The 26,152-nt window shown below is 44.3% G+C and overlaps 51 non-coding genes across 51 annotated transcripts; all 51 read left to right on the top strand.

Moving 5' to 3' along the window:
* The first annotated feature begins 366 nt into the window (after window positions 1–366).
* Window positions 367–485, top strand: LOC147936836 (5S ribosomal RNA). The gene has a single exon (XR_015570270.1). It is a non-coding gene; the product is annotated as a 5S ribosomal RNA (ribosomal RNA).
* Window positions 486–878: 393 nt separating this feature from the next.
* Window positions 879–997, top strand: LOC147936835 (5S ribosomal RNA). The gene has a single exon (XR_015570269.1). It is a non-coding gene; the product is annotated as a 5S ribosomal RNA (ribosomal RNA).
* A 393-nt stretch (window positions 998–1,390) lies between these two features.
* On the top strand, window positions 1,391–1,509 carry LOC147936834 (5S ribosomal RNA). The gene has a single exon (XR_015570268.1). It is a non-coding gene; the product is annotated as a 5S ribosomal RNA (ribosomal RNA).
* A 393-nt stretch (window positions 1,510–1,902) lies between these two features.
* Window positions 1,903–2,021, top strand: LOC147936833 (5S ribosomal RNA). The gene has a single exon (XR_015570267.1). It is a non-coding gene; the product is annotated as a 5S ribosomal RNA (ribosomal RNA).
* A 393-nt stretch (window positions 2,022–2,414) lies between these two features.
* LOC147936832 (5S ribosomal RNA) lies at window positions 2,415–2,533 on the top strand. Its single transcript, XR_015570265.1, has one exon. It is a non-coding gene; the product is annotated as a 5S ribosomal RNA (ribosomal RNA).
* A 393-nt stretch (window positions 2,534–2,926) lies between these two features.
* LOC147936831 (5S ribosomal RNA) lies at window positions 2,927–3,045 on the top strand. The gene has a single exon (XR_015570264.1). It is a non-coding gene; the product is annotated as a 5S ribosomal RNA (ribosomal RNA).
* A 393-nt stretch (window positions 3,046–3,438) lies between these two features.
* On the top strand, window positions 3,439–3,557 carry LOC147936830 (5S ribosomal RNA). The gene has a single exon (XR_015570263.1). It is a non-coding gene; the product is annotated as a 5S ribosomal RNA (ribosomal RNA).
* A 393-nt stretch (window positions 3,558–3,950) lies between these two features.
* LOC147936829 (5S ribosomal RNA) lies at window positions 3,951–4,069 on the top strand. The gene has a single exon (XR_015570262.1). It is a non-coding gene; the product is annotated as a 5S ribosomal RNA (ribosomal RNA).
* A 393-nt stretch (window positions 4,070–4,462) lies between these two features.
* Window positions 4,463–4,581, top strand: LOC147936828 (5S ribosomal RNA). The gene has a single exon (XR_015570261.1). It is a non-coding gene; the product is annotated as a 5S ribosomal RNA (ribosomal RNA).
* Window positions 4,582–4,974: 393 nt separating this feature from the next.
* On the top strand, window positions 4,975–5,093 carry LOC147936827 (5S ribosomal RNA). The gene has a single exon (XR_015570260.1). It is a non-coding gene; the product is annotated as a 5S ribosomal RNA (ribosomal RNA).
* A 393-nt stretch (window positions 5,094–5,486) lies between these two features.
* On the top strand, window positions 5,487–5,605 carry LOC147936826 (5S ribosomal RNA). The gene has a single exon (XR_015570259.1). It is a non-coding gene; the product is annotated as a 5S ribosomal RNA (ribosomal RNA).
* Window positions 5,606–5,998: 393 nt separating this feature from the next.
* Window positions 5,999–6,117, top strand: LOC147936825 (5S ribosomal RNA). Its single transcript, XR_015570258.1, has one exon. It is a non-coding gene; the product is annotated as a 5S ribosomal RNA (ribosomal RNA).
* Window positions 6,118–6,510: 393 nt separating this feature from the next.
* LOC147936824 (5S ribosomal RNA) lies at window positions 6,511–6,629 on the top strand. The gene has a single exon (XR_015570257.1). It is a non-coding gene; the product is annotated as a 5S ribosomal RNA (ribosomal RNA).
* Window positions 6,630–7,022: 393 nt separating this feature from the next.
* Window positions 7,023–7,141, top strand: LOC147936823 (5S ribosomal RNA). Its single transcript, XR_015570256.1, has one exon. It is a non-coding gene; the product is annotated as a 5S ribosomal RNA (ribosomal RNA).
* Window positions 7,142–7,534: 393 nt separating this feature from the next.
* On the top strand, window positions 7,535–7,653 carry LOC147936822 (5S ribosomal RNA). The gene has a single exon (XR_015570254.1). It is a non-coding gene; the product is annotated as a 5S ribosomal RNA (ribosomal RNA).
* A 393-nt stretch (window positions 7,654–8,046) lies between these two features.
* LOC147936821 (5S ribosomal RNA) lies at window positions 8,047–8,165 on the top strand. Its single transcript, XR_015570253.1, has one exon. It is a non-coding gene; the product is annotated as a 5S ribosomal RNA (ribosomal RNA).
* Window positions 8,166–8,558: 393 nt separating this feature from the next.
* On the top strand, window positions 8,559–8,677 carry LOC147936820 (5S ribosomal RNA). Its single transcript, XR_015570252.1, has one exon. It is a non-coding gene; the product is annotated as a 5S ribosomal RNA (ribosomal RNA).
* Window positions 8,678–9,070: 393 nt separating this feature from the next.
* LOC147936819 (5S ribosomal RNA) lies at window positions 9,071–9,189 on the top strand. Its single transcript, XR_015570251.1, has one exon. It is a non-coding gene; the product is annotated as a 5S ribosomal RNA (ribosomal RNA).
* A 393-nt stretch (window positions 9,190–9,582) lies between these two features.
* LOC147936818 (5S ribosomal RNA) lies at window positions 9,583–9,701 on the top strand. The gene has a single exon (XR_015569531.1). It is a non-coding gene; the product is annotated as a 5S ribosomal RNA (ribosomal RNA).
* Window positions 9,702–10,094: 393 nt separating this feature from the next.
* Window positions 10,095–10,213, top strand: LOC147936817 (5S ribosomal RNA). The gene has a single exon (XR_015570250.1). It is a non-coding gene; the product is annotated as a 5S ribosomal RNA (ribosomal RNA).
* A 393-nt stretch (window positions 10,214–10,606) lies between these two features.
* On the top strand, window positions 10,607–10,725 carry LOC147936816 (5S ribosomal RNA). The gene has a single exon (XR_015570249.1). It is a non-coding gene; the product is annotated as a 5S ribosomal RNA (ribosomal RNA).
* A 393-nt stretch (window positions 10,726–11,118) lies between these two features.
* LOC147936815 (5S ribosomal RNA) lies at window positions 11,119–11,237 on the top strand. The gene has a single exon (XR_015570248.1). It is a non-coding gene; the product is annotated as a 5S ribosomal RNA (ribosomal RNA).
* Window positions 11,238–11,630: 393 nt separating this feature from the next.
* On the top strand, window positions 11,631–11,749 carry LOC147936814 (5S ribosomal RNA). The gene has a single exon (XR_015569530.1). It is a non-coding gene; the product is annotated as a 5S ribosomal RNA (ribosomal RNA).
* Window positions 11,750–12,142: 393 nt separating this feature from the next.
* On the top strand, window positions 12,143–12,261 carry LOC147936813 (5S ribosomal RNA). Its single transcript, XR_015569529.1, has one exon. It is a non-coding gene; the product is annotated as a 5S ribosomal RNA (ribosomal RNA).
* A 393-nt stretch (window positions 12,262–12,654) lies between these two features.
* On the top strand, window positions 12,655–12,773 carry LOC147936812 (5S ribosomal RNA). The gene has a single exon (XR_015570247.1). It is a non-coding gene; the product is annotated as a 5S ribosomal RNA (ribosomal RNA).
* A 393-nt stretch (window positions 12,774–13,166) lies between these two features.
* On the top strand, window positions 13,167–13,285 carry LOC147936811 (5S ribosomal RNA). Its single transcript, XR_015569528.1, has one exon. It is a non-coding gene; the product is annotated as a 5S ribosomal RNA (ribosomal RNA).
* Window positions 13,286–13,678: 393 nt separating this feature from the next.
* Window positions 13,679–13,797, top strand: LOC147936810 (5S ribosomal RNA). Its single transcript, XR_015569527.1, has one exon. It is a non-coding gene; the product is annotated as a 5S ribosomal RNA (ribosomal RNA).
* A 393-nt stretch (window positions 13,798–14,190) lies between these two features.
* Window positions 14,191–14,309, top strand: LOC147936809 (5S ribosomal RNA). Its single transcript, XR_015570246.1, has one exon. It is a non-coding gene; the product is annotated as a 5S ribosomal RNA (ribosomal RNA).
* A 393-nt stretch (window positions 14,310–14,702) lies between these two features.
* Window positions 14,703–14,821, top strand: LOC147936808 (5S ribosomal RNA). The gene has a single exon (XR_015570245.1). It is a non-coding gene; the product is annotated as a 5S ribosomal RNA (ribosomal RNA).
* Window positions 14,822–15,214: 393 nt separating this feature from the next.
* On the top strand, window positions 15,215–15,333 carry LOC147936807 (5S ribosomal RNA). The gene has a single exon (XR_015570243.1). It is a non-coding gene; the product is annotated as a 5S ribosomal RNA (ribosomal RNA).
* Window positions 15,334–15,726: 393 nt separating this feature from the next.
* LOC147936806 (5S ribosomal RNA) lies at window positions 15,727–15,845 on the top strand. The gene has a single exon (XR_015570242.1). It is a non-coding gene; the product is annotated as a 5S ribosomal RNA (ribosomal RNA).
* A 393-nt stretch (window positions 15,846–16,238) lies between these two features.
* Window positions 16,239–16,357, top strand: LOC147936805 (5S ribosomal RNA). Its single transcript, XR_015570241.1, has one exon. It is a non-coding gene; the product is annotated as a 5S ribosomal RNA (ribosomal RNA).
* A 393-nt stretch (window positions 16,358–16,750) lies between these two features.
* On the top strand, window positions 16,751–16,869 carry LOC147936804 (5S ribosomal RNA). The gene has a single exon (XR_015570240.1). It is a non-coding gene; the product is annotated as a 5S ribosomal RNA (ribosomal RNA).
* A 393-nt stretch (window positions 16,870–17,262) lies between these two features.
* Window positions 17,263–17,381, top strand: LOC147936803 (5S ribosomal RNA). The gene has a single exon (XR_015570239.1). It is a non-coding gene; the product is annotated as a 5S ribosomal RNA (ribosomal RNA).
* A 393-nt stretch (window positions 17,382–17,774) lies between these two features.
* On the top strand, window positions 17,775–17,893 carry LOC147936802 (5S ribosomal RNA). The gene has a single exon (XR_015569525.1). It is a non-coding gene; the product is annotated as a 5S ribosomal RNA (ribosomal RNA).
* A 393-nt stretch (window positions 17,894–18,286) lies between these two features.
* On the top strand, window positions 18,287–18,405 carry LOC147936801 (5S ribosomal RNA). Its single transcript, XR_015570238.1, has one exon. It is a non-coding gene; the product is annotated as a 5S ribosomal RNA (ribosomal RNA).
* A 393-nt stretch (window positions 18,406–18,798) lies between these two features.
* Window positions 18,799–18,917, top strand: LOC147936800 (5S ribosomal RNA). The gene has a single exon (XR_015569524.1). It is a non-coding gene; the product is annotated as a 5S ribosomal RNA (ribosomal RNA).
* A 393-nt stretch (window positions 18,918–19,310) lies between these two features.
* On the top strand, window positions 19,311–19,429 carry LOC147936799 (5S ribosomal RNA). Its single transcript, XR_015569523.1, has one exon. It is a non-coding gene; the product is annotated as a 5S ribosomal RNA (ribosomal RNA).
* A 393-nt stretch (window positions 19,430–19,822) lies between these two features.
* Window positions 19,823–19,941, top strand: LOC147936798 (5S ribosomal RNA). The gene has a single exon (XR_015569583.1). It is a non-coding gene; the product is annotated as a 5S ribosomal RNA (ribosomal RNA).
* Window positions 19,942–20,334: 393 nt separating this feature from the next.
* Window positions 20,335–20,453, top strand: LOC147936797 (5S ribosomal RNA). Its single transcript, XR_015570237.1, has one exon. It is a non-coding gene; the product is annotated as a 5S ribosomal RNA (ribosomal RNA).
* Window positions 20,454–20,846: 393 nt separating this feature from the next.
* On the top strand, window positions 20,847–20,965 carry LOC147936796 (5S ribosomal RNA). The gene has a single exon (XR_015570236.1). It is a non-coding gene; the product is annotated as a 5S ribosomal RNA (ribosomal RNA).
* A 393-nt stretch (window positions 20,966–21,358) lies between these two features.
* On the top strand, window positions 21,359–21,477 carry LOC147936795 (5S ribosomal RNA). Its single transcript, XR_015570235.1, has one exon. It is a non-coding gene; the product is annotated as a 5S ribosomal RNA (ribosomal RNA).
* A 393-nt stretch (window positions 21,478–21,870) lies between these two features.
* Window positions 21,871–21,989, top strand: LOC147936794 (5S ribosomal RNA). The gene has a single exon (XR_015570234.1). It is a non-coding gene; the product is annotated as a 5S ribosomal RNA (ribosomal RNA).
* A 393-nt stretch (window positions 21,990–22,382) lies between these two features.
* On the top strand, window positions 22,383–22,501 carry LOC147936793 (5S ribosomal RNA). The gene has a single exon (XR_015570232.1). It is a non-coding gene; the product is annotated as a 5S ribosomal RNA (ribosomal RNA).
* A 393-nt stretch (window positions 22,502–22,894) lies between these two features.
* Window positions 22,895–23,013, top strand: LOC147936792 (5S ribosomal RNA). The gene has a single exon (XR_015570231.1). It is a non-coding gene; the product is annotated as a 5S ribosomal RNA (ribosomal RNA).
* Window positions 23,014–23,406: 393 nt separating this feature from the next.
* Window positions 23,407–23,525, top strand: LOC147936791 (5S ribosomal RNA). The gene has a single exon (XR_015570230.1). It is a non-coding gene; the product is annotated as a 5S ribosomal RNA (ribosomal RNA).
* A 393-nt stretch (window positions 23,526–23,918) lies between these two features.
* LOC147936790 (5S ribosomal RNA) lies at window positions 23,919–24,037 on the top strand. Its single transcript, XR_015570229.1, has one exon. It is a non-coding gene; the product is annotated as a 5S ribosomal RNA (ribosomal RNA).
* A 393-nt stretch (window positions 24,038–24,430) lies between these two features.
* Window positions 24,431–24,549, top strand: LOC147936789 (5S ribosomal RNA). The gene has a single exon (XR_015570228.1). It is a non-coding gene; the product is annotated as a 5S ribosomal RNA (ribosomal RNA).
* Window positions 24,550–24,942: 393 nt separating this feature from the next.
* On the top strand, window positions 24,943–25,061 carry LOC147936788 (5S ribosomal RNA). The gene has a single exon (XR_015570226.1). It is a non-coding gene; the product is annotated as a 5S ribosomal RNA (ribosomal RNA).
* A 393-nt stretch (window positions 25,062–25,454) lies between these two features.
* LOC147936787 (5S ribosomal RNA) lies at window positions 25,455–25,573 on the top strand. Its single transcript, XR_015570225.1, has one exon. It is a non-coding gene; the product is annotated as a 5S ribosomal RNA (ribosomal RNA).
* Window positions 25,574–25,966: 393 nt separating this feature from the next.
* Window positions 25,967–26,085, top strand: LOC147936786 (5S ribosomal RNA). Its single transcript, XR_015570224.1, has one exon. It is a non-coding gene; the product is annotated as a 5S ribosomal RNA (ribosomal RNA).
* The last annotated feature ends 67 nt before the right edge of the window (window positions 26,086–26,152 follow it).

The raw sequence follows: 26,152 nt of genomic DNA, 5'->3' as shown, positions 1-26,152 counted from the left end.
TTGTTGCGTAAGACTATATAGTACAAACATAACGCCGTAACTTTTACATCGTGAGGAACCACGCGACCCATAATACCATTTCGGAAAGCCCCAAGAGTGTTTCTGGCAAGGCAATGGGTCTTCGTACCATTGGACCATTCCGGAGGCCGAATTTTGACGTTTGAAGGTGTTTCGGATGTTTTTTGGTGATCGCGACACAATTAGCTACGAGTACAAAATTATGTTTGGATATGGTTATCTCTTGTTTTTCGCGGTTGGAAGCACGTCCAAGGTGAATAAACGGTCCACATATCAAGTGGGACCCACATTGAATGATCCCTAGAGTTTTTAAAACACGATATATGCGATTGAATGGTATATACTAACGGATGCGATCATACCAGCACTAATGCACCGGATCCCATCAGAACTCCGCAGTCAAGCGTGCTTGGGCGAGAGTAGTACTAGGATGGGTGACCTCCCGGGAAGTCCTCGTGTTGCATCCCTCCTTCTTTTTTTTTTTTTTTTTTTGGTTGTTGCGTAAGACTATATAGTACAAACATAACGCCGTAACTTTTACATCGTGAGGAACCACGCGACCCATAATACCATTTCGGAAAGCCCCAAGAGTGTTTCTGGCAAGGCAATGGGTCTTCGTACCATTGGACCATTCCGGAGGCCGAATTTTGACGTTTGAAGGTGTTTCGGATGTTTTTTGGTGATCGCGACACAATTAGCTACGAGTACAAAATTATGTTTGGATATGGTTATCTCTTGTTTTTCGCGGTTGGAAGCACGTCCAAGGTGAATAAACGGTCCACATATCAAGTGGGACCCACATTGAATGATCCCTAGAGTTTTTAAAACACGATATATGCGATTGAATGGTATATACTAACGGATGCGATCATACCAGCACTAATGCACCGGATCCCATCAGAACTCCGCAGTCAAGCGTGCTTGGGCGAGAGTAGTACTAGGATGGGTGACCTCCCGGGAAGTCCTCGTGTTGCATCCCTCCTTCTTTTTTTTTTTTTTTTTTTGGTTGTTGCGTAAGACTATATAGTACAAACATAACGCCGTAACTTTTACATCGTGAGGAACCACGCGACCCATAATACCATTTCGGAAAGCCCCAAGAGTGTTTCTGGCAAGGCAATGGGTCTTCGTACCATTGGACCATTCCGGAGGCCGAATTTTGACGTTTGAAGGTGTTTCGGATGTTTTTTGGTGATCGCGACACAATTAGCTACGAGTACAAAATTATGTTTGGATATGGTTATCTCTTGTTTTTCGCGGTTGGAAGCACGTCCAAGGTGAATAAACGGTCCACATATCAAGTGGGACCCACATTGAATGATCCCTAGAGTTTTTAAAACACGATATATGCGATTGAATGGTATATACTAACGGATGCGATCATACCAGCACTAATGCACCGGATCCCATCAGAACTCCGCAGTCAAGCGTGCTTGGGCGAGAGTAGTACTAGGATGGGTGACCTCCCGGGAAGTCCTCGTGTTGCATCCCTCCTTCTTTTTTTTTTTTTTTTTTTGGTTGTTGCGTAAGACTATATAGTACAAACATAACGCCGTAACTTTTACATCGTGAGGAACCACGCGACCCATAATACCATTTCGGAAAGCCCCAAGAGTGTTTCTGGCAAGGCAATGGGTCTTCGTACCATTGGACCATTCCGGAGGCCGAATTTTGACGTTTGAAGGTGTTTCGGATGTTTTTTGGTGATCGCGACACAATTAGCTACGAGTACAAAATTATGTTTGGATATGGTTATCTCTTGTTTTTCGCGGTTGGAAGCACGTCCAAGGTGAATAAACGGTCCACATATCAAGTGGGACCCACATTGAATGATCCCTAGAGTTTTTAAAACACGATATATGCGATTGAATGGTATATACTAACGGATGCGATCATACCAGCACTAATGCACCGGATCCCATCAGAACTCCGCAGTCAAGCGTGCTTGGGCGAGAGTAGTACTAGGATGGGTGACCTCCCGGGAAGTCCTCGTGTTGCATCCCTCCTTCTTTTTTTTTTTTTTTTTTTGGTTGTTGCGTAAGACTATATAGTACAAACATAACGCCGTAACTTTTACATCGTGAGGAACCACGCGACCCATAATACCATTTCGGAAAGCCCCAAGAGTGTTTCTGGCAAGGCAATGGGTCTTCGTACCATTGGACCATTCCGGAGGCCGAATTTTGACGTTTGAAGGTGTTTCGGATGTTTTTTGGTGATCGCGACACAATTAGCTACGAGTACAAAATTATGTTTGGATATGGTTATCTCTTGTTTTTCGCGGTTGGAAGCACGTCCAAGGTGAATAAACGGTCCACATATCAAGTGGGACCCACATTGAATGATCCCTAGAGTTTTTAAAACACGATATATGCGATTGAATGGTATATACTAACGGATGCGATCATACCAGCACTAATGCACCGGATCCCATCAGAACTCCGCAGTCAAGCGTGCTTGGGCGAGAGTAGTACTAGGATGGGTGACCTCCCGGGAAGTCCTCGTGTTGCATCCCTCCTTCTTTTTTTTTTTTTTTTTTTGGTTGTTGCGTAAGACTATATAGTACAAACATAACGCCGTAACTTTTACATCGTGAGGAACCACGCGACCCATAATACCATTTCGGAAAGCCCCAAGAGTGTTTCTGGCAAGGCAATGGGTCTTCGTACCATTGGACCATTCCGGAGGCCGAATTTTGACGTTTGAAGGTGTTTCGGATGTTTTTTGGTGATCGCGACACAATTAGCTACAAGTACAAAATTATGTTTGGATATGGTTATCTCTTGTTTTTCGCGGTTGGAAGCACGTCCAAGGTGAATAAACGGTCCACATATCAAGTGGGACCCACATTGAATGATCCCTAGAGTTTTTAAAACACGATATATGCGATTGAATGGTATATACTAACGGATGCGATCATACCAGCACTAATGCACCGGATCCCATCAGAACTCCGCAGTCAAGCGTGCTTGGGCGAGAGTAGTACTAGGATGGGTGACCTCCCGGGAAGTCCTCGTGTTGCATCCCTCCTTCTTTTTTTTTTTTTTTTTTTGGTTGTTGCGTAAGACTATATAGTACAAACATAACGCCGTAACTTTTACATCGTGAGGAACCACGCGACCCATAATACCATTTCGGAAAGCCCCAAGAGTGTTTCTGGCAAGGCAATGGGTCTTCGTACCATTGGACCATTCCGGAGGCCGAATTTTGACGTTTGAAGGTGTTTCGGATGTTTTTTGGTGATCGCGACACAATTAGCTACAAGTACAAAATTATGTTTGGATATGGTTATCTCTTGTTTTTCGCGGTTGGAAGCACGTCCAAGGTGAATAAACGGTCCACATATCAAGTGGGACCCACATTGAATGATCCCTAGAGTTTTTAAAACACGATATATGCGATTGAATGGTATATACTAACGGATGCGATCATACCAGCACTAATGCACCGGATCCCATCAGAACTCCGCAGTCAAGCGTGCTTGGGCGAGAGTAGTACTAGGATGGGTGACCTCCCGGGAAGTCCTCGTGTTGCATCCCTCCTTCTTTTTTTTTTTTTTTTTTTGGTTGTTGCGTAAGACTATATAGTACAAACATAACGCCGTAACTTTTACATCGTGAGGAACCACGCGACCCATAATACCATTTCGGAAAGCCCCAAGAGTGTTTCTGGCAAGGCAATGGGTCTTCGTACCATTGGACCATTCCGGAGGCCGAATTTTGACGTTTGAAGGTGTTTCGGATGTTTTTTGGTGATCGCGACACAATTAGCTACGAGTACAAAATTATGTTTGGATATGGTTATCTCTTGTTTTTCGCGGTTGGAAGCACGTCCAAGGTGAATAAACGGTCCACATATCAAGTGGGACCCACATTGAATGATCCCTAGAGTTTTTAAAACACGATATATGCGATTGAATGGTATATACTAACGGATGCGATCATACCAGCACTAATGCACCGGATCCCATCAGAACTCCGCAGTCAAGCGTGCTTGGGCGAGAGTAGTACTAGGATGGGTGACCTCCCGGGAAGTCCTCGTGTTGCATCCCTCCTTCTTTTTTTTTTTTTTTTTTTGGTTGTTGCGTAAGACTATATAGTACAAACATAACGCCGTAACTTTTACATCGTGAGGAACCACGCGACCCATAATACCATTTCGGAAAGCCCCAAGAGTGTTTCTGGCAAGGCAATGGGTCTTCGTACCATTGGACCATTCCGGAGGCCGAATTTTGACGTTTGAAGGTGTTTCGGATGTTTTTTGGTGATCGCGACACAATTAGCTACGAGTACAAAATTATGTTTGGATATGGTTATCTCTTGTTTTTCGCGGTTGGAAGCACGTCCAAGGTGAATAAACGGTCCACATATCAAGTGGGACCCACATTGAATGATCCCTAGAGTTTTTAAAACACGATATATGCGATTGAATGGTATATACTAACGGATGCGATCATACCAGCACTAATGCACCGGATCCCATCAGAACTCCGCAGTCAAGCGTGCTTGGGCGAGAGTAGTACTAGGATGGGTGACCTCCCGGGAAGTCCTCGTGTTGCATCCCTCCTTCTTTTTTTTTTTTTTTTTTTGGTTGTTGCGTAAGACTATATAGTACAAACATAACGCCGTAACTTTTACATCGTGAGGAACCACGCGACCCATAATACCATTTCGGAAAGCCCCAAGAGTGTTTCTGGCAAGGCAATGGGTCTTCGTACCATTGGACCATTCCGGAGGCCGAATTTTGACGTTTGAAGGTGTTTCGGATGTTTTTTGGTGATCGCGACACAATTAGCTACGAGTACAAAATTATGTTTGGATATGGTTATCTCTTGTTTTTCGCGGTTGGAAGCACGTCCAAGGTGAATAAACGGTCCACATATCAAGTGGGACCCACATTGAATGATCCCTAGAGTTTTTAAAACACGATATATGCGATTGAATGGTATATACTAACGGATGCGATCATACCAGCACTAATGCACCGGATCCCATCAGAACTCCGCAGTCAAGCGTGCTTGGGCGAGAGTAGTACTAGGATGGGTGACCTCCCGGGAAGTCCTCGTGTTGCATCCCTCCTTCTTTTTTTTTTTTTTTTTTTGGTTGTTGCGTAAGACTATATAGTACAAACATAACGCCGTAACTTTTACATCGTGAGGAACCACGCGACCCATAATACCATTTCGGAAAGCCCCAAGAGTGTTTCTGGCAAGGCAATGGGTCTTCGTACCATTGGACCATTCCGGAGGCCGAATTTTGACGTTTGAAGGTGTTTCGGATGTTTTTTGGTGATCGCGACACAATTAGCTACGAGTACAAAATTATGTTTGGATATGGTTATCTCTTGTTTTTCGCGGTTGGAAGCACGTCCAAGGTGAATAAACGGTCCACATATCAAGTGGGACCCACATTGAATGATCCCTAGAGTTTTTAAAACACGATATATGCGATTGAATGGTATATACTAACGGATGCGATCATACCAGCACTAATGCACCGGATCCCATCAGAACTCCGCAGTCAAGCGTGCTTGGGCGAGAGTAGTACTAGGATGGGTGACCTCCCGGGAAGTCCTCGTGTTGCATCCCTCCTTCTTTTTTTTTTTTTTTTTTTGGTTGTTGCGTAAGACTATATAGTACAAACATAACGCCGTAACTTTTACATCGTGAGGAACCACGCGACCCATAATACCATTTCGGAAAGCCCCAAGAGTGTTTCTGGCAAGGCAATGGGTCTTCGTACCATTGGACCATTCCGGAGGCCGAATTTTGACGTTTGAAGGTGTTTCGGATGTTTTTTGGTGATCGCGACACAATTAGCTACGAGTACAAAATTATGTTTGGATATGGTTATCTCTTGTTTTTCGCGGTTGGAAGCACGTCCAAGGTGAATAAACGGTCCACATATCAAGTGGGACCCACATTGAATGATCCCTAGAGTTTTTAAAACACGATATATGCGATTGAATGGTATATACTAACGGATGCGATCATACCAGCACTAATGCACCGGATCCCATCAGAACTCCGCAGTCAAGCGTGCTTGGGCGAGAGTAGTACTAGGATGGGTGACCTCCCGGGAAGTCCTCGTGTTGCATCCCTCCTTCTTTTTTTTTTTTTTTTTTTGGTTGTTGCGTAAGACTATATAGTACAAACATAACGCCGTAACTTTTACATCGTGAGGAACCACGCGACCCATAATACCATTTCGGAAAGCCCCAAGAGTGTTTCTGGCAAGGCAATGGGTCTTCGTACCATTGGACCATTCCGGAGGCCGAATTTTGACGTTTGAAGGTGTTTCGGATGTTTTTTGGTGATCGCGACACAATTAGCTACGAGTACAAAATTATGTTTGGATATGGTTATCTCTTGTTTTTCGCGGTTGGAAGCACGTCCAAGGTGAATAAACGGTCCACATATCAAGTGGGACCCACATTGAATGATCCCTAGAGTTTTTAAAACACGATATATGCGATTGAATGGTATATACTAACGGATGCGATCATACCAGCACTAATGCACCGGATCCCATCAGAACTCCGCAGTCAAGCGTGCTTGGGCGAGAGTAGTACTAGGATGGGTGACCTCCCGGGAAGTCCTCGTGTTGCATCCCTCCTTCTTTTTTTTTTTTTTTTTTTGGTTGTTGCGTAAGACTATATAGTACAAACATAACGCCGTAACTTTTACATCGTGAGGAACCACGCGACCCATAATACCATTTCGGAAAGCCCCAAGAGTGTTTCTGGCAAGGCAATGGGTCTTCGTACCATTGGACCATTCCGGAGGCCGAATTTTGACGTTTGAAGGTGTTTCGGATGTTTTTTGGTGATCGCGACACAATTAGCTACGAGTACAAAATTATGTTTGGATATGGTTATCTCTTGTTTTTCGCGGTTGGAAGCACGTCCAAGGTGAATAAACGGTCCACATATCAAGTGGGACCCACATTGAATGATCCCTAGAGTTTTTAAAACACGATATATGCGATTGAATGGTATATACTAACGGATGCGATCATACCAGCACTAATGCACCGGATCCCATCAGAACTCCGCAGTCAAGCGTGCTTGGGCGAGAGTAGTACTAGGATGGGTGACCTCCCGGGAAGTCCTCGTGTTGCATCCCTCCTTCTTTTTTTTTTTTTTTTTTTGGTTGTTGCGTAAGACTATATAGTACAAACATAACGCCGTAACTTTTACATCGTGAGGAACCACGCGACCCATAATACCATTTCGGAAAGCCCCAAGAGTGTTTCTGGCAAGGCAATGGGTCTTCGTACCATTGGACCATTCCGGAGGCCGAATTTTGACGTTTGAAGGTGTTTCGGATGTTTTTTGGTGATCGCGACACAATTAGCTACGAGTACAAAATTATGTGTGGATATGGTTATCTCTTGTTTTTCGCGGTTGGAAGCACGTCCAAGGTGAATAAACGGTCCACATATCAAGTGGGACCCACATTGAATGATCCCTAGAGTTTTTAAAACACGATATATGCGATTGAATGGTATATACTAACGGATGCGATCATACCAGCACTAATGCACCGGATCCCATCAGAACTCCGCAGTCAAGCGTGCTTGGGCGAGAGTAGTACTAGGATGGGTGACCTCCCGGGAAGTCCTCGTGTTGCATCCCTCCTTCTTTTTTTTTTTTTTTTTTTGGTTGTTGCGTAAGACTATATAGTACAAACATAACGCCGTAACTTTTACATCGTGAGGAACCACGCGACCCATAATACCATTTCGGAAAGCCCCAAGAGTGTTTCTGGCAAGGCAATGGGTCTTCGTACCATTGGACCATTCCGGAGGCCGAATTTTGACGTTTGAAGGTGTTTCGGATGTTTTTTGGTGATCGCGACACAATTAGCTACGAGTACAAAATTATGTTTGGATATGGTTATCTCTTGTTTTTCGCGGTTGGAAGCACGTCCAAGGTGAATAAACGGTCCACATATCAAGTGGGACCCACATTGAATGATCCCTAGAGTTTTTAAAACACGATATATGCGATTGAATGGTATATACTAACGGATGCGATCATACCAGCACTAATGCACCGGATCCCATCAGAACTCCGCAGTCAAGCGTGCTTGGGCGAGAGTAGTACTAGGATGGGTGACCTCCCGGGAAGTCCTCGTGTTGCATCCCTCCTTCTTTTTTTTTTTTTTTTTTTGGTTGTTGCGTAAGACTATATAGTACAAACATAACGCCGTAACTTTTACATCGTGAGGAACCACGCGACCCATAATACCATTTCGGAAAGCCCCAAGAGTGTTTCTGGCAAGGCAATGGGTCTTCGTACCATTGGACCATTCCGGAGGCCGAATTTTGACGTTTGAAGGTGTTTCGGATGTTTTTTGGTGATCGCGACACAATTAGCTACGAGTACAAAATTATGTTTGGATATGGTTATCTCTTGTTTTTCGCGGTTGGAAGCACGTCCAAGGTGAATAAACGGTCCACATATCAAGTGGGACCCACATTGAATGATCCCTAGAGTTTTTAAAACACGATATATGCGATTGAATGGTATATACTAACGGATGCGATCATACCAGCACTAATGCACCGGATCCCATCAGAACTCCGCAGTCAAGCGTGCTTGGGCGAGAGTAGTACTAGGATGGGTGACCTCCCGGGAAGTCCTCGTGTTGCATCCCTCCTTCTTTTTTTTTTTTTTTTTTTGGTTGTTGCGTAAGACTATATAGTACAAACATAACGCCGTAACTTTTACATCGTGAGGAACCACGCGACCCATAATACCATTTCGGAAAGCCCCAAGAGTGTTTCTGGCAAGGCAATGGGTCTTCGTACCATTGGACCATTCCGGAGGCCGAATTTTGACGTTTGAAGGTGTTTCGGATGTTTTTTGGTGATCGCGACACAATTAGCTACGAGTACAAAATTATGTTTGGATATGGTTATCTCTTGTTTTTCGCGGTTGGAAGCACGTCCAAGGTGAATAAACGGTCCACATATCAAGTGGGACCCACATTGAATGATCCCTAGAGTTTTTAAAACACGATATATGCGATTGAATGGTATATACTAACGGATGCGATCATACCAGCACTAATGCACCGGATCCCATCAGAACTCCGCAGTCAAGCGTGCTTGGGCGAGAGTAGTACTAGGATGGGTGACCTCCCGGGAAGTCCTCGTGTTGCATCCCTCCTTCTTTTTTTTTTTTTTTTTTTGGTTGTTGCGTAAGACTATATAGTACAAACATAACGCCGTAACTTTTACATCGTGAGGAACCACGCGACCCATAATACCATTTCGGAAAGCCCCAAGAGTGTTTCTGGCAAGGCAATGGGTCTTCGTACCATTGGACCATTCCGGAGGCCGAATTTTGACGTTTGAAGGTGTTTCGGATGTTTTTTGGTGATCGCGACACAATTAGCTACGAGTACAAAATTATGTTTGGATATGGTTATCTCTTGTTTTTCGCGGTTGGAAGCACGTCCAAGGTGAATAAACGGTCCACATATCAAGTGGGACCCACATTGAATGATCCCTAGAGTTTTTAAAACACGATATATGCGATTGAATGGTATATACTAACGGATGCGATCATACCAGCACTAATTCACCGGATCCCATCAGAACTCCGCAGTCAAGCGTGCTTGGGCGAGAGTAGTACTAGGATGGGTGACCTCCCGGGAAGTCCTCGTGTTGCATCCCTCCTTCTTTTTTTTTTTTTTTTTTTGGTTGTTGCGTAAGACTATATAGTACAAACATAACGCCGTAACTTTTACATCGTGAGGAACCACGCGACCCATAATACCATTTCGGAAAGCCCCAAGAGTGTTTCTGGCAAGGCAATGGGTCTTCGTACCATTGGACCATTCCGGAGGCCGAATTTTGACGTTTGAAGGTGTTTCGGATGTTTTTTGGTGATCGCGACACAATTAGCTACGAGTACAAAATTATGTTTGGATATGGTTATCTCTTGTTTTTCGCGGTTGGAAGCACGTCCAAGGTGAATAAACGGTCCACATATCAAGTGGGACCCACATTGAATGATCCCTAGAGTTTTTAAAACACGATATATGCGATTGAATGGTATATACTAACGGATGCGATCATACCAGCACTAATGCACCGGATCCCATCAGAACTCCGCAGTCAAGCGTGCTTGGGCGAGAGTAGTACTAGGATGGGTGACCTCCCGGGAAGTCCTCGTGTTGCATCCCTCCTTCTTTTTTTTTTTTTTTTTTTGGTTGTTGCGTAAGACTATATAGTACAAACATAACGCCGTAACTTTTACATCGTGAGGAACCACGCGACCCATAATACCATTTCGGAAAGCCCCAAGAGTGTTTCTGGCAAGGCAATGGGTCTTCGTACCATTGGACCATTCCGGAGGCCGAATTTTGACGTTTGAAGGTGTTTCGGATGTTTTTTGGTGATCGCGACACAATTAGCTACGAGTACAAAATTATGTTTGGATATGGTTATCTCTTGTTTTTCGCGGTTGGAAGCACGTCCAAGGTGAATAAACGGTCCACATATCAAGTGGGACCCACATTGAATGATCCCTAGAGTTTTTAAAACACGATATATGCGATTGAATGGTATATACTAACGGATGCGATCATACCAGCACTAATGCACCGGATCCCATCAGAACTCCGCAGTCAAGCGTGCTTGGGCGAGAGTAGTACTAGGATGGGTGACCTCCCGGGAAGTCCTCGTGTTGCATCCCTCCTTCTTTTTTTTTTTTTTTTTTTGGTTGTTGCGTAAGACTATATAGTACAAACATAACGCCGTAACTTTTACATCGTGAGGAACCACGCGACCCATAATACCATTTCGGAAAGCCCCAAGAGTGTTTCTGGCAAGGCAATGGGTCTTCGTACCATTGGACCATTCCGGAGGCCGAATTTTGACGTTTGAAGGTGTTTCGGATGTTTTTTGGTGATCGCGACACAATTAGCTACGAGTACAAAATTATGTTTGGATATGGTTATCTCTTGTTTTTCGCGGTTGGAAGCACGTCCAAGGTGAATAAACGGTCCACATATCAAGTGGGACCCACATTGAATGATCCCTAGAGTTTTTAAAACACGATATATGCGATTGAATGGTATATACTAACGGATGCGATCATACCAGCACTAATGCACCGGATCCCATCAGAACTCCGCAGTCAAGCGTGCTTGGGCGAGAGTAGTACTAGGATGGGTGACCTCCCGGGAAGTCCTCGTGTTGCATCCCTCCTTCTTTTTTTTTTTTTTTTTTTGGTTGTTGCGTAAGACTATATAGTACAAACATAACGCCGTAACTTTTACATCGTGAGGAACCACGCGACCCATAATACCATTTCGGAAAGCCCCAAGAGTGTTTCTGGCAAGGCAATGGGTCTTCGTACCATTGGACCATTCCGGAGGCCGAATTTTGACGTTTGAAGGTGTTTCGGATGTTTTTTGGTGATCGCGACACAATTAGCTACGAGTACAAAATTATGTTTGGATATGGTTATCTCTTGTTTTTCGCGGTTGGAAGCACGTCCAAGGTGAATAAACGGTCCACATATCAAGTGGGACCCACATTGAATGATCCCTAGAGTTTTTAAAACACGATATATGCGATTGAATGGTATATACTAACGGATGCGATCATACCAGCACTAATTCACCGGATCCCATCAGAACTCCGCAGTCAAGCGTGCTTGGGCGAGAGTAGTACTAGGATGGGTGACCTCCCGGGAAGTCCTCGTGTTGCATCCCTCCTTCTTTTTTTTTTTTTTTTTTTGGTTGTTGCGTAAGACTATATAGTACAAACATAACGCCGTAACTTTTACATCGTGAGGAACCACGCGACCCATAATACCATTTCGGAAAGCCCCAAGAGTGTTTCTGGCAAGGCAATGGGTCTTCGTACCATTGGACCATTCCGGAGGCCGAATTTTGACGTTTGAAGGTGTTTCGGATGTTTTTTGGTGATCGCGACACAATTAGCTACGAGTACAAAATTATGTTTGGATATGGTTATCTCTTGTTTTTCGCGGTTGGAAGCACGTCCAAGGTGAATAAACGGTCCACATATCAAGTGGGACCCACATTGAATGATCCCTAGAGTTTTTAAAACACGATATATGCGATTGAATGGTATATACTAACGGATGCGATCATACCAGCACTAATTCACCGGATCCCATCAGAACTCCGCAGTCAAGCGTGCTTGGGCGAGAGTAGTACTAGGATGGGTGACCTCCCGGGAAGTCCTCGTGTTGCATCCCTCCTTCTTTTTTTTTTTTTTTTTTTGGTTGTTGCGTAAGACTATATAGTACAAACATAACGCCGTAACTTTTACATCGTGAGGAACCACGCGACCCATAATACCATTTCGGAAAGCCCCAAGAGTGTTTCTGGCAAGGCAATGGGTCTTCGTACCATTGGACCATTCCGGAGGCCGAATTTTGACGTTTGAAGGTGTTTCGGATGTTTTTTGGTGATCGCGACACAATTAGCTACGAGTACAAAATTATGTTTGGATATGGTTATCTCTTGTTTTTCGCGGTTGGAAGCACGTCCAAGGTGAATAAACGGTCCACATATCAAGTGGGACCCACATTGAATGATCCCTAGAGTTTTTAAAACACGATATATGCGATTGAATGGTATATACTAACGGATGCGATCATACCAGCACTAATGCACCGGATCCCATCAGAACTCCGCAGTCAAGCGTGCTTGGGCGAGAGTAGTACTAGGATGGGTGACCTCCCGGGAAGTCCTCGTGTTGCATCCCTCCTTCTTTTTTTTTTTTTTTTTTTGGTTGTTGCGTAAGACTATATAGTACAAACATAACGCCGTAACTTTTACATCGTGAGGAACCACGCGACCCATAATACCATTTCGGAAAGCCCCAAGAGTGTTTCTGGCAAGGCAATGGGTCTTCGTACCATTGGACCATTCCGGAGGCCGAATTTTGACGTTTGAAGGTGTTTCGGATGTTTTTTGGTGATCGCGACACAATTAGCTACGAGTACAAAATTATGTTTGGATATGGTTATCTCTTGTTTTTCGCGGTTGGAAGCACGTCCAAGGTGAATAAACGGTCCACATATCAAGTGGGACCCACATTGAATGATCCCTAGAGTTTTTAAAACACGATATATGCGATTGAATGGTATATACTAACGGATGCGATCATACCAGCACTAATTCACCGGATCCCATCAGAACTCCGCAGTCAAGCGTGCTTGGGCGAGAGTAGTACTAGGATGGGTGACCTCCCGGGAAGTCCTCGTGTTGCATCCCTCCTTCTTTTTTTTTTTTTTTTTTTGGTTGTTGCGTAAGACTATATAGTACAAACATAACGCCGTAACTTTTACATCGTGAGGAACCACGCGACCCATAATACCATTTCGGAAAGCCCCAAGAGTGTTTCTGGCAAGGCAATGGGTCTTCGTACCATTGGACCATTCCGGAGGCCGAATTTTGACGTTTGAAGGTGTTTCGGATGTTTTTTGGTGATCGCGACACAATTAGCTACGAGTACAAAATTATGTTTGGATATGGTTATCTCTTGTTTTTCGCGGTTGGAAGCACGTCCAAGGTGAATAAACGGTCCACATATCAAGTGGGACCCACATTGAATGATCCCTAGAGTTTTTAAAACACGATATATGCGATTGAATGGTATATACTAACGGATGCGATCATACCAGCACTAATTCACCGGATCCCATCAGAACTCCGCAGTCAAGCGTGCTTGGGCGAGAGTAGTACTAGGATGGGTGACCTCCCGGGAAGTCCTCGTGTTGCATCCCTCCTTCTTTTTTTTTTTTTTTTTTTGGTTGTTGCGTAAGACTATATAGTACAAACATAACGCCGTAACTTTTACATCGTGAGGAACCACGCGACCCATAATACCATTTCGGAAAGCCCCAAGAGTGTTTCTGGCAAGGCAATGGGTCTTCGTACCATTGGACCATTCCGGAGGCCGAATTTTGACGTTTGAAGGTGTTTCGGATGTTTTTTGGTGATCGCGACACAATTAGCTACGAGTACAAAATTATGTTTGGATATGGTTATCTCTTGTTTTTCGCGGTTGGAAGCACGTCCAAGGTGAATAAACGGTCCACATATCAAGTGGGACCCACATTGAATGATCCCTAGAGTTTTTAAAACACGATATATGCGATTGAATGGTATATACTAACGGATGCGATCATACCAGCACTAATGCACCGGATCCCATCAGAACTCCGCAGTCAAGCGTGCTTGGGCGAGAGTAGTACTAGGATGGGTGACCTCCCGGGAAGTCCTCGTGTTGCATCCCTCCTTCTTTTTTTTTTTTTTTTTTTGGTTGTTGCGTAAGACTATATAGTACAAACATAACGCCGTAACTTTTACATCGTGAGGAACCACGCGACCCATAATACCATTTCGGAAAGCCCCAAGAGTGTTTCTGGCAAGGCAATGGGTCTTCGTACCATTGGACCATTCCGGAGGCCGAATTTTGACGTTTGAAGGTGTTTCGGATGTTTTTTGGTGATCGCGACACAATTAGCTACGAGTACAAAATTATGTTTGGATATGGTTATCTCTTGTTTTTCGCGGTTGGAAGCACGTCCAAGGTGAATAAACGGTCCACATATCAAGTGGGACCCACATTGAATGATCCCTAGAGTTTTTAAAACACGATATATGCGATTGAATGGTATATACTAACGGATGCGATCATACCAGCACTAATGCACCGGATCCCATCAGAACTCCGCAGTCAAGCGTGCTTGGGCGAGAGTAGTACTAGGATGGGTGACCTCCCGGGAAGTCCTCGTGTTGCATCCCTCCTTCTTTTTTTTTTTTTTTTTTTGGTTGTTGCGTAAGACTATATAGTACAAACATAACGCCGTAACTTTTACATCGTGAGGAACCACGCGACCCATAATACCATTTCGGAAAGCCCCAAGAGTGTTTCTGGCAAGGCAATGGGTCTTCGTACCATTGGACCATTCCGGAGGCCGAATTTTGACGTTTGAAGGTGTTTCGGATGTTTTTTGGTGATCGCGACACAATTAGCTACGAGTACAAAATTATGTTTGGATATGGTTATCTCTTGTTTTTCGCGGTTGGAAGCACGTCCAAGGTGAATAAACGGTCCACATATCAAGTGGGACCCACATTGAATGATCCCTAGAGTTTTTAAAACACGATATATGCGATTGAATGGTATATACTAACGGATGCGATCATACCAGCACTAATGCACCGGATCCCATCAGAACTCCGCAGTCAAGCGTGCTTGGGCGAGAGTAGTACTAGGATGGGTGACCTCCCGGGAAGTCCTCGTGTTGCATCCCTCCTTCTTTTTTTTTTTTTTTTTTTGGTTGTTGCGTAAGACTATATAGTACAAACATAACGCCGTAACTTTTACATCGTGAGGAACCACGCGACCCATAATACCATTTCGGAAAGCCCCAAGAGTGTTTCTGGCAAGGCAATGGGTCTTCGTACCATTGGACCATTCCGGAGGCCGAATTTTGACGTTTGAAGGTGTTTCGGATGTTTTTTGGTGATCGCGACACAATTAGCTACGAGTACAAAATTATGTTTGGATATGGTTATCTCTTGTTTTTCGCGGTTGGAAGCACGTCCAAGGTGAATAAACGGTCCACATATCAAGTGGGACCCACATTGAATGATCCCTAGAGTTTTTAAAACACGATATATGCGATTGAATGGTATATACTAACGGATGCGATCATACCAGCACTAATGCACCGGATCCCATCAGAACTCCGCAGTCAAGCGTGCTTGGGCGAGAGTAGTACTAGGATGGGTGACCTCCCGGGAAGTCCTCGTGTTGCATCCCTCCTTCTTTTTTTTTTTTTTTTTTTGGTTGTTGCGTAAGACTATATAGTACAAACATAACGCCGTAACTTTTACATCGTGAGGAACCACGCGACCCATAATACCATTTCGGAAAGCCCCAAGAGTGTTTCTGGCAAGGCAATGGGTCTTCGTACCATTGGACCATTCCGGAGGCCGAATTTTGACGTTTGAAGGTGTTTCGGATGTTTTTTGGTGATCGCGACACAATTAGCTACGAGTACAAAATTATGTTTGGATATGGTTATCTCTTGTTTTTCGCGGTTGGAAGCACGTCCAAGGTGAATAAACGGTCCACATATCAAGTGGGACCCACATTGAATGATCCCTAGAGTTTTTAAAACACGATATATGCGATTGAATGGTATATACTAACGGATGCGATCATACCAGCACTAATGCACCGGATCCCATCAGAACTCCGCAGTCAAGCGTGCTTGGGCGAGAGTAGTACTAGGATGGGTGACCTCCCGGGAAGTCCTCGTGTTGCATCCCTCCTTCTTTTTTTTTTTTTTTTTTTGGTTGTTGCGTAAGACTATATAGTACAAACATAACGCCGTAACTTTTACATCGTGAGGAACCACGCGACCCATAATACCATTTCGGAAAGCCCCAAGAGTGTTTCTGGCAAGGCAATGGGTCTTCGTACCATTGGACCATTCCGGAGGCCGAATTTTGACGTTTGAAGGTGTTTCGGATGTTTTTTGGTGATCGCGACACAATTAGCTACGAGTACAAAATTATGTTTGGATATGGTTATCTCTTGTTTTTCGCGGTTGGAAGCACGTCCAAGGTGAATAAACGGTCCACATATCAAGTGGGACCCACATTGAATGATCCCTAGAGTTTTTAAAACACGATATATGCGATTGAATGGTATATACTAACGGATGCGATCATACCAGCACTAATGCACCGGATCCCATCAGAACTCCGCAGTCAAGCGTGCTTGGGCGAGAGTAGTACTAGGATGGGTGACCTCCCGGGAAGTCCTCGTGTTGCATCCCTCCTTCTTTTTTTTTTTTTTTTTTTGGTTGTTGCGTAAGACTATATAGTACAAACATAACGCCGTAACTTTTACATCGTGAGGAACCACGCGACCCATAATACCATTTCGGAAAGCCCCAAGAGTGTTTCTGGCAAGGCAATGGGTCTTCGTACCATTGGACCATTCCGGAGGCCGAATTTTGACGTTTGAAGGTGTTTCGGATGTTTTTTGGTGATCGCGACACAATTAGCTACGAGTACAAAATTATGTTTGGATATGGTTATCTCTTGTTTTTCGCGGTTGGAAGCACGTCCAAGGTGAATAAACGGTCCACATATCAAGTGGGACCCACATTGAATGATCCCTAGAGTTTTTAAAACACGATATATGCGATTGAATGGTATATACTAACGGATGCGATCATACCAGCACTAATGCACCGGATCCCATCAGAACTCCGCAGTCAAGCGTGCTTGGGCGAGAGTAGTACTAGGATGGGTGACCTCCCGGGAAGTCCTCGTGTTGCATCCCTCCTTCTTTTTTTTTTTTTTTTTTTGGTTGTTGCGTAAGACTATATAGTACAAACATAACGCCGTAACTTTTACATCGTGAGGAACCACGCGACCCATAATACCATTTCGGAAAGCCCCAAGAGTGTTTCTGGCAAGGCAATGGGTCTTCGTACCATTGGACCATTCCGGAGGCCGAATTTTGACGTTTGAAGGTGTTTCGGATGTTTTTTGGTGATCGCGACACAATTAGCTACGAGTACAAAATTATGTTTGGATATGGTTATCTCTTGTTTTTCGCGGTTGGAAGCACGTCCAAGGTGAATAAACGGTCCACATATCAAGTGGGACCCACATTGAATGATCCCTAGAGTTTTTAAAACACGATATATGCGATTGAATGGTATATACTAACGGATGCGATCATACCAGCACTAATTCACCGGATCCCATCAGAACTCCGCAGTCAAGCGTGCTTGGGCGAGAGTAGTACTAGGATGGGTGACCTCCCGGGAAGTCCTCGTGTTGCATCCCTCCTTCTTTTTTTTTTTTTTTTTTTGGTTGTTGCGTAAGACTATATAGTACAAACATAACGCCGTAACTTTTACATCGTGAGGAACCACGCGACCCATAATACCATTTCGGAAAGCCCCAAGAGTGTTTCTGGCAAGGCAATGGGTCTTCGTACCATTGGACCATTCCGGAGGCCGAATTTTGACGTTTGAAGGTGTTTCGGATGTTTTTTGGTGATCGCGACACAATTAGCTACGAGTACAAAATTATGTTTGGATATGGTTATCTCTTGTTTTTCGCGGTTGGAAGCACGTCCAAGGTGAATAAACGGTCCACATATCAAGTGGGACCCACATTGAATGATCCCTAGAGTTTTTAAAACACGATATATGCGATTGAATGGTATATACTAACGGATGCGATCATACCAGCACTAATGCACCGGATCCCATCAGAACTCCGCAGTCAAGCGTGCTTGGGCGAGAGTAGTACTAGGATGGGTGACCTCCCGGGAAGTCCTCGTGTTGCATCCCTCCTTCTTTTTTTTTTTTTTTTTTTGGTTGTTGCGTAAGACTATATAGTACAAACATAACGCCGTAACTTTTACATCGTGAGGAACCACGCGACCCATAATACCATTTCGGAAAGCCCCAAGAGTGTTTCTGGCAAGGCAATGGGTCTTCGTACCATTGGACCATTCCGGAGGCCGAATTTTGACGTTTGAAGGTGTTTCGGATGTTTTTTGGTGATCGCGACACAATTAGCTACGAGTACAAAATTATGTTTGGATATGGTTATCTCTTGTTTTTCGCGGTTGGAAGCACGTCCAAGGTGAATAAACGGTCCACATATCAAGTGGGACCCACATTGAATGATCCCTAGAGTTTTTAAAACACGATATATGCGATTGAATGGTATATACTAACGGATGCGATCATACCAGCACTAATTCACCGGATCCCATCAGAACTCCGCAGTCAAGCGTGCTTGGGCGAGAGTAGTACTAGGATGGGTGACCTCCCGGGAAGTCCTCGTGTTGCATCCCTCCTTCTTTTTTTTTTTTTTTTTTTGGTTGTTGCGTAAGACTATATAGTACAAACATAACGCCGTAACTTTTACATCGTGAGGAACCACGCGACCCATAATACCATTTCGGAAAGCCCCAAGAGTGTTTCTGGCAAGGCAATGGGTCTTCGTACCATTGGACCATTCCGGAGGCCGAATTTTGACGTTTGAAGGTGTTTCGGATGTTTTTTGGTGATCGCGACACAATTAGCTACGAGTACAAAATTATGTTTGGATATGGTTATCTCTTGTTTTTCGCGGTTGGAAGCACGTCCAAGGTGAATAAACGGTCCACATATCAAGTGGGACCCACATTGAATGATCCCTAGAGTTTTTAAAACACGATATATGCGATTGAATGGTATATACTAACGGATGCGATCATACCAGCACTAATTCACCGGATCCCATCAGAACTCCGCAGTCAAGCGTGCTTGGGCGAGAGTAGTACTAGGATGGGTGACCTCCCGGGAAGTCCTCGTGTTGCATCCCTCCTTCTTTTTTTTTTTTTTTTTTTGGTTGTTGCGTAAGACTATATAGTACAAACATAACGCCGTAACTTTTACATCGTGAGGAACCACGCGACCCATAATACCATTTCGGAAAGCCCCAAGAGTGTTTCTGGCAAGGCAATGGGTCTTCGTACCATTGGACCATTCCGGAGGCCGAATTTTGACGTTTGAAGGTGTTTCGGATGTTTTTTGGTGATCGCGACACAATTAGCTACGAGTACAAAATTATGTTTGGATATGGTTATCTCTTGTTTTTCGCGGTTGGAAGCACGTCCAAGGTGAATAAACGGTCCACATATCAAGTGGGACCCACATTGAATGATCCCTAGAGTTTTTAAAACACGATATATGCGATTGAATGGTATATACTAACGGATGCGATCATACCAGCACTAATGCACCGGATCCCATCAGAACTCCGCAGTCAAGCGTGCTTGGGCGAGAGTAGTACTAGGATTGGTGACCTCCCGGGAAGTCCTCGTGTTGCATCCCTCCTTCTTTTTTTTTTTTTTTTTTTGGTTGTTGCGTAAGACTATATAGTACAAACATAACGCCGTAACTTTTACATCGTGAGGAACCACGCGACCCATAATACCATTTCGGAAAGCCCCAAGAGTGTTTCTGGCAAGGCAATGGGTCTTCGTACCATTGGACCATTCCGGAGGCCGAATTTTGACGTTTGAAGGTGTTTCGGATGTTTTTTGGTGATCGCGACACAATTAGCTACGAGTACAAAATTATGTTTGGATATGGTTATCTCTTGTTTTTCGCGGTTGGAAGCACGTCCAAGGTGAATAAACGGTCCACATATCAAGTGGGACCCACATTGAATGATCCCTAGAGTTTTTAAAACACGATATATGCGATTGAATGGTATATACTAACGGATGCGATCATACCAGCACTAATGCACCGGATCCCATCAGAACTCCGCAGTCAAGCGTGCTTGGGCGAGAGTAGTACTAGGATGGGTGACCTCCCGGGAAGTCCTCGTGTTGCATCCCTCCTTCTTTTTTTTTTTTTTTTTTTGGTTGTTGCGTAAGACTATATAGTACAAACATAACGCCGTAACTTTTACATCGTGAGGAACCACGCGACCCATAATACCATTTCGGAAAGCCCCAAGAGTGTTTCTGGCAAGGCAATGGGTCTTCGTACCATTGGACCATTCCGGAGGCCGAATTTTGACGTTTGAAGGTGTTTCGGATGTTTTTTGGTGATCGCGACACAATTAGCTACGAGTACAAAATTATGTTTGGATATGGTTATCTCTTGTTTTTCGCGGTTGGAAGCACGTCCAAGGTGAATAAACGGTCCACATATCAAGTGGGACCCACATTGAATGATCCCTAGAGTTTTTAAAACACGATATATGCGATTGAATGGTATATACTAACGGATGCGATCATACCAGCACTAATGCACCGGATCCCATCAGAACTCCGCAGTCAAGCGTGCTTGGGCGAGAGTAGTACTAGGATGGGTGACCTCCCGGGAAGTCCTCGTGTTGCATCCCTCCTTCTTTTTTTTTTTTTTTTTTTGGTTGTTGCGTAAGACTATATAGTACAAACATAACGCCGTAACTTTTACATCGTGAGGAACCACGCGACCCATAATACCATTTCGGAAAGCCCCAAGAGTGTTTCTGGCAAGGCAATGGGTCTTCGTACCATTGGACCATTCCGGAGGCCGAATTTTGACGTTTGAAGGTGTTTCGGATGTTTTTTGGTGATCGCGACACAATTAGCTACGAGTACAAAATTATGTTTGGATATGGTTATCTCTTGTTTTTCGCGGTTGGAAGCACGTCCAAGGTGAATAAACGGTCCACATATCAAGTGGGACCCACATTGAATGATCCCTAGAGTTTTTAAAACACGATATATGCGATTGAATGGTATATACTAACGGATGCGATCATACCAGCACTAATGCACCGGATCCCATCAGAACTCCGCAGTCAAGCGTGCTTGGGCGAGAGTAGTACTAGGATGGGTGACCTCCCGGGAAGTCCTCGTGTTGCATCCCTCCTTCTTTTTTTTTTTTTTTTTTTGGTTGTTGCGTAAGACTATATAGTACAAACATAACGCCGTAACTTTTACATCGTGAGGAACCACGCGACCCATAATACCATTTCGGAAAGCCCCAAGAGTGTTTCTGGCAAGGCAATGGGTCTTCGTACCATTGGACCATTCCGGAGGCCGAATTTTGACGTTTGAAGGTGTTTCGGATGTTTTTTGGTGATCGCGACACAATTAGCTACGAGTACAAAATTATGTTTGGATATGGTTATCTCTTGTTTTTCGCGGTTGGAAGCACGTCCAAGGTGAATAAACGGTCCACATATCAAGTGGGACCCACATTGAATGATCCCTAGAGTTTTTAAAACACGATATATGCGATTGAATGGTATATACTAACGGATGCGATCATACCAGCACTAATGCACCGGATCCCATCAGAACTCCGCAGTCAAGCGTGCTTGGGCGAGAGTAGTACTAGGATGGGTGACCTCCCGGGAAGTCCTCGTGTTGCATCCCTCCTTCTTTTTTTTTTTTTTTTTTTGGTTGTTGCGTAAGACTATATAGTACAAACATAACGCCGTAACTTTTACATCGTGAGGAACCACGCGACCCATAATACCATTTCGGAAAGCCCCAAGAGTGTTTCTGGCAAGGCAATGGGTCTTCGTACCATTGGACCATTCCGGAGGCCGAATTTTGACGTTTGAAGGTGTTTCGGATGTTTTTTGGTGATCGCGACACAATTAGCTACAAGTACAAAATTATGTTTGGATATGGTTATCTCTTGTTTTTCGCGGTTGGAAGCACGTCCAAGGTGAATAAACGGTCCACATATCAAGTGGGACCCACATTGAATGATCCCTAGAGTTTTTAAAACACGATATATGCGATTGAATGGTATATACTAACGGATGCGATCATACCAGCACTAATGCACCGGATCCCATCAGAACTCCGCAGTCAAGCGTGCTTGGGCGAGAGTAGTACTAGGATGGGTGACCTCCCGGGAAGTCCTCGTGTTGCATCCCTCCTTCTTTTTTTTTTTTTTTTTTTGGTTGTTGCGTAAGACTATATAGTACAAACATAACGCCGTAACTTTTACATCGTGAGGAACCACGCGACCCATAATACCATTTCGGAAAGCCCCAAGAGTGTTTCTGGCAAGGCAATGGGTCTTCGTACCATTGGACCATTCCGGAGGCCGAATTTTGACGTTTGAAGGTGTTTCGGATGTTTTTTGGTGATCGCGACACAATTAGCTACGAGTACAAAATTATGTTTGGATATGGTTATCTCTTGTTTTTCGCGGTTGGAAGCACGTCCAAGGTGAATAAACGGTCCACATATCAAGTGGGACCCACATTGAATGATCCCTAGAGTTTTTAAAACACGATATATGCGATTGAATGGTATATACTAACGGATGCGATCATACCAGCACTAATGCACCGGATCCCATCAGAACTCCGCAGTCAAGCGTGCTTGGGCGAGAGTAGTACTAGGATGGGTGACCTCCCGGGAAGTCCTCGTGTTGCATCCCTCCTTCTTTTTTTTTTTTTTTTTTTGGTTGTTGCGTAAGACTATATAGTACAAACATAACGCCGTAACTTTTACATCGTGAGGAACCACGCGACCCATAATACCATTTCGGAAAGCCCCAAGAGTGTTTCTGGCAAGGCAATGGGTCTTCGTACCATTGGACCATTCCGGAGGCCGAATTTTGACGTTTGAAGGTGTTTCGGATGTTTTTTGGTGATCGCGACACAATTAGCTACGAGTACAAAATTATGTTTGGATATGGTTATCTCTTGTTTTTCGCGGTTGGAAGCACGTCCAAGGTGAATAAACGGTCCACATATCAAGTGGGACCCACATTGAATGATCCCTAGAGTTTTTAAAACACGATATATGCGATTGAATGGTATATACTAACGGATGCGATCATACCAGCACTAATGCACCGGATCCCATCAGAACTCCGCAGTCAAGCGTGCTTGGGCGAGAGTAGTACTAGGATGGGTGACCTCCCGGGAAGTCCTCGTGTTGCATCCCTCCTTCTTTTTTTTTTTTTTTTTTTGGTTGTTGCGTAAGACTATATAGTACAAACATAACGCCGTAACTTTTACATCGTGAGGAACCACGCGACCCATAATACCATTTCGGAAAGCCCCAAGAGTGTTTCTGGCAAGGCAATGGGTCTTCGTACCATTGGACCATTCCAGAGGCCGAATTTTGACGTTTGAAGGTGTTTCGGATGTTTTTTGGTGATCGCGACACAATTAGCTACAAGTACAAAATTATGTTTGGATATGGTTATCTCTTGTTTTTCGCGGTTGGAAGCACGTCCAAGGTGAATAAACGGTCCACATATCAAGTGGGACCCACATTGAATGATCCCTAGAGTTTTTAAAACACGATATATGCGATTGAATGGTATATACTAACGGATGCGATCATACCAGCACTAATGCACCGGATCCCATCAGAACTCCGCAGTCAAGCGTGCTTGGGCGAGAGTAGTACTAGGATGGGTGACCTCCCGGGAAGTCCTCGTGTTGCATCCCTCCTTCTTTTTTTTTTTTTTTTTTTGGTTGTTGCGTAAGACTATATAGTACAAACATAACGCCGTAACTTTTACATCGTGAGGAACCACGCGACCCATAATACCATTTCGGAAAGCCCCAAGAGTGTTTCTGGCAAGGCAATGGGTCTTCGTACCATTGGACCATTCCGGAGGCCGAATTTTGACGTTTGAAGGTGTTTCGGATGTTTTTTGGTGATCGCGACACAATTAGCTACGAGTACAAAATTATGTTTGGATATGGTTATCTCTTGTTTTTCGCGGTTGGAAGCACGTCCAAGGTGAATAAACGGTCCACATATCAAGTGGGACCCACATTGAATGATCCCTAGAGTTTTTAAAACACGATATATGCGATTGAATGGTATATACTAACGGATGCGATCATACCAGCACTAATGCACCGGATCCCATCAGAACTCCGCAGTCAAGCGTGCTTGGGCGAGAGTAGTACTAGGATGGGTGACCTCCCGGGAAGTCCTCGTGTTGCATCCCTCCTTCTTTTTTTTTTTTTTTTTTTGGTTGTTGCGTAAGACTATATAGTACAAACATAACGCCGTAACTTTTACATCGTGAGGAACCACGCGACCCATAATACCATTTCGGAAAGCCCCAAGAGTGTTTCTGGCAAGGCAATGGGTCTTCGTACCATTGGACCATTCCGGAGGCCGAATTTTGACGTTTGAAGGTGTTTCGGATGTTTTTTGGTGATCGCGACACAATTAGCTACGAGTACAAAATTATGTTTGGATATGGTTATCTCTTGTTTTTCGCGGTTGGAAGCACGTCCAAGGTGAATAAACGGTCCACATATCAAGTGGGACCCACATTGAATGATCCCTAGAGTTTTTAAAACACGATATATGCGATTGAATGGTATATACTAACGGATGCGATCATACCAGCACTAATGCACCGGATCCCATCAGAACTCCGCAGTCAAGCGTGCTTGGGCGAGAGTAGTACTAGGATGGGTGACCTCCCGGGAAGTCCTCGTGTTGCATCCCTCCTTCTTTTTTTTTTTTTTTTTTTGGTTGTTGCGTAAGACTATATAGTACAAACATAACGCCGTAACTTTTACATCGTGAGGAACCACGCGACCCATAATACCATTTCGGAAAGCCCCAAGAGTGTTTCTGGCAAGGCAATGGGTCTTCGTACCATTGGACCATTCCGGAGGCCGAATTTTGACGTTTGAAGGTGTTTCGGATGTTTTTTGGTGATCGCGACACAATTAGCTACGAGTACAAAATTATGTTTGGATATGGTTATCTCTTGTTTTTCGCGGTTGGAAGCACGTCCAAGGTGAATAAACGGTCCACATATCAAGTGGGACCCACATTGAATGATCCCTAGAGTTTTTAAAACACGATATATGCGATTGAATGGTATATACTAACGGATGCGATCATACCAGCACTAATGCACCGGATCCCATCAGAACTCCGCAGTCAAGCGTGCTTGGGCGAGAGTAGTACTAGGATGGGTGACCTCCCGGGAAGTCCTCGTGTTGCATCCCTCCTTCTTTTTTTTTTTTTTTTTTTGGTTGTTGCGTAAGACTATATAGTACAAACATAACGCCGTAACTTTTACATCGTGAGGAACCACGCGACCCATAATACCATTTCGGAAAGCCCCAAGAGTGTTTCTGGCAAGGCAATGGGTCTTCGTACCATTGGACCATTCCGGAGGCCGAATTTTGACGTTTGAAGGTGTTTCGGATGTTTTTTGGTGATCGCGACACAATTAGCTACGAGTACAAAATTATGTTTGGATATGGTTATCTCTTGTTTTTCGCGGTTGGAAGCACGTCCAAGGTGAATAAACGGTCCACATATCAAGTGGGACCCACATTGAATGATCCCTAGAGTTTTTAAAACACGATATATGCGATTGAATGGTATATACTAACGGATGCGATCATACCAGCACTAATGCACCGGATCCCATCAGAACTCCGCAGTCAAGCGTGCTTGGGCGAGAGTAGTACTAGGATGGGTGACCTCCCGGGAAGTCCTCGTGTTGCATCCCTCCTTCTTTTTTTTTTTTTTTTTTTGGTTGTTGCGTAAGACTATATAGTACAAACATAACGCCGTAA

The sequence above is a fragment of the Camelina sativa genome, chromosome 10 (assembly GCF_030686135.1).
Source record: "Camelina sativa cultivar CO46 ecotype springtype chromosome 10, ASM3068613v1".
Taxonomy (NCBI): domain Eukaryota; kingdom Viridiplantae; phylum Streptophyta; class Magnoliopsida; order Brassicales; family Brassicaceae; genus Camelina; species Camelina sativa.
The sequence above is the reverse complement of the archived record's forward strand: the minus strand, read 5'-3'. Positions and strand labels throughout refer to the sequence as shown.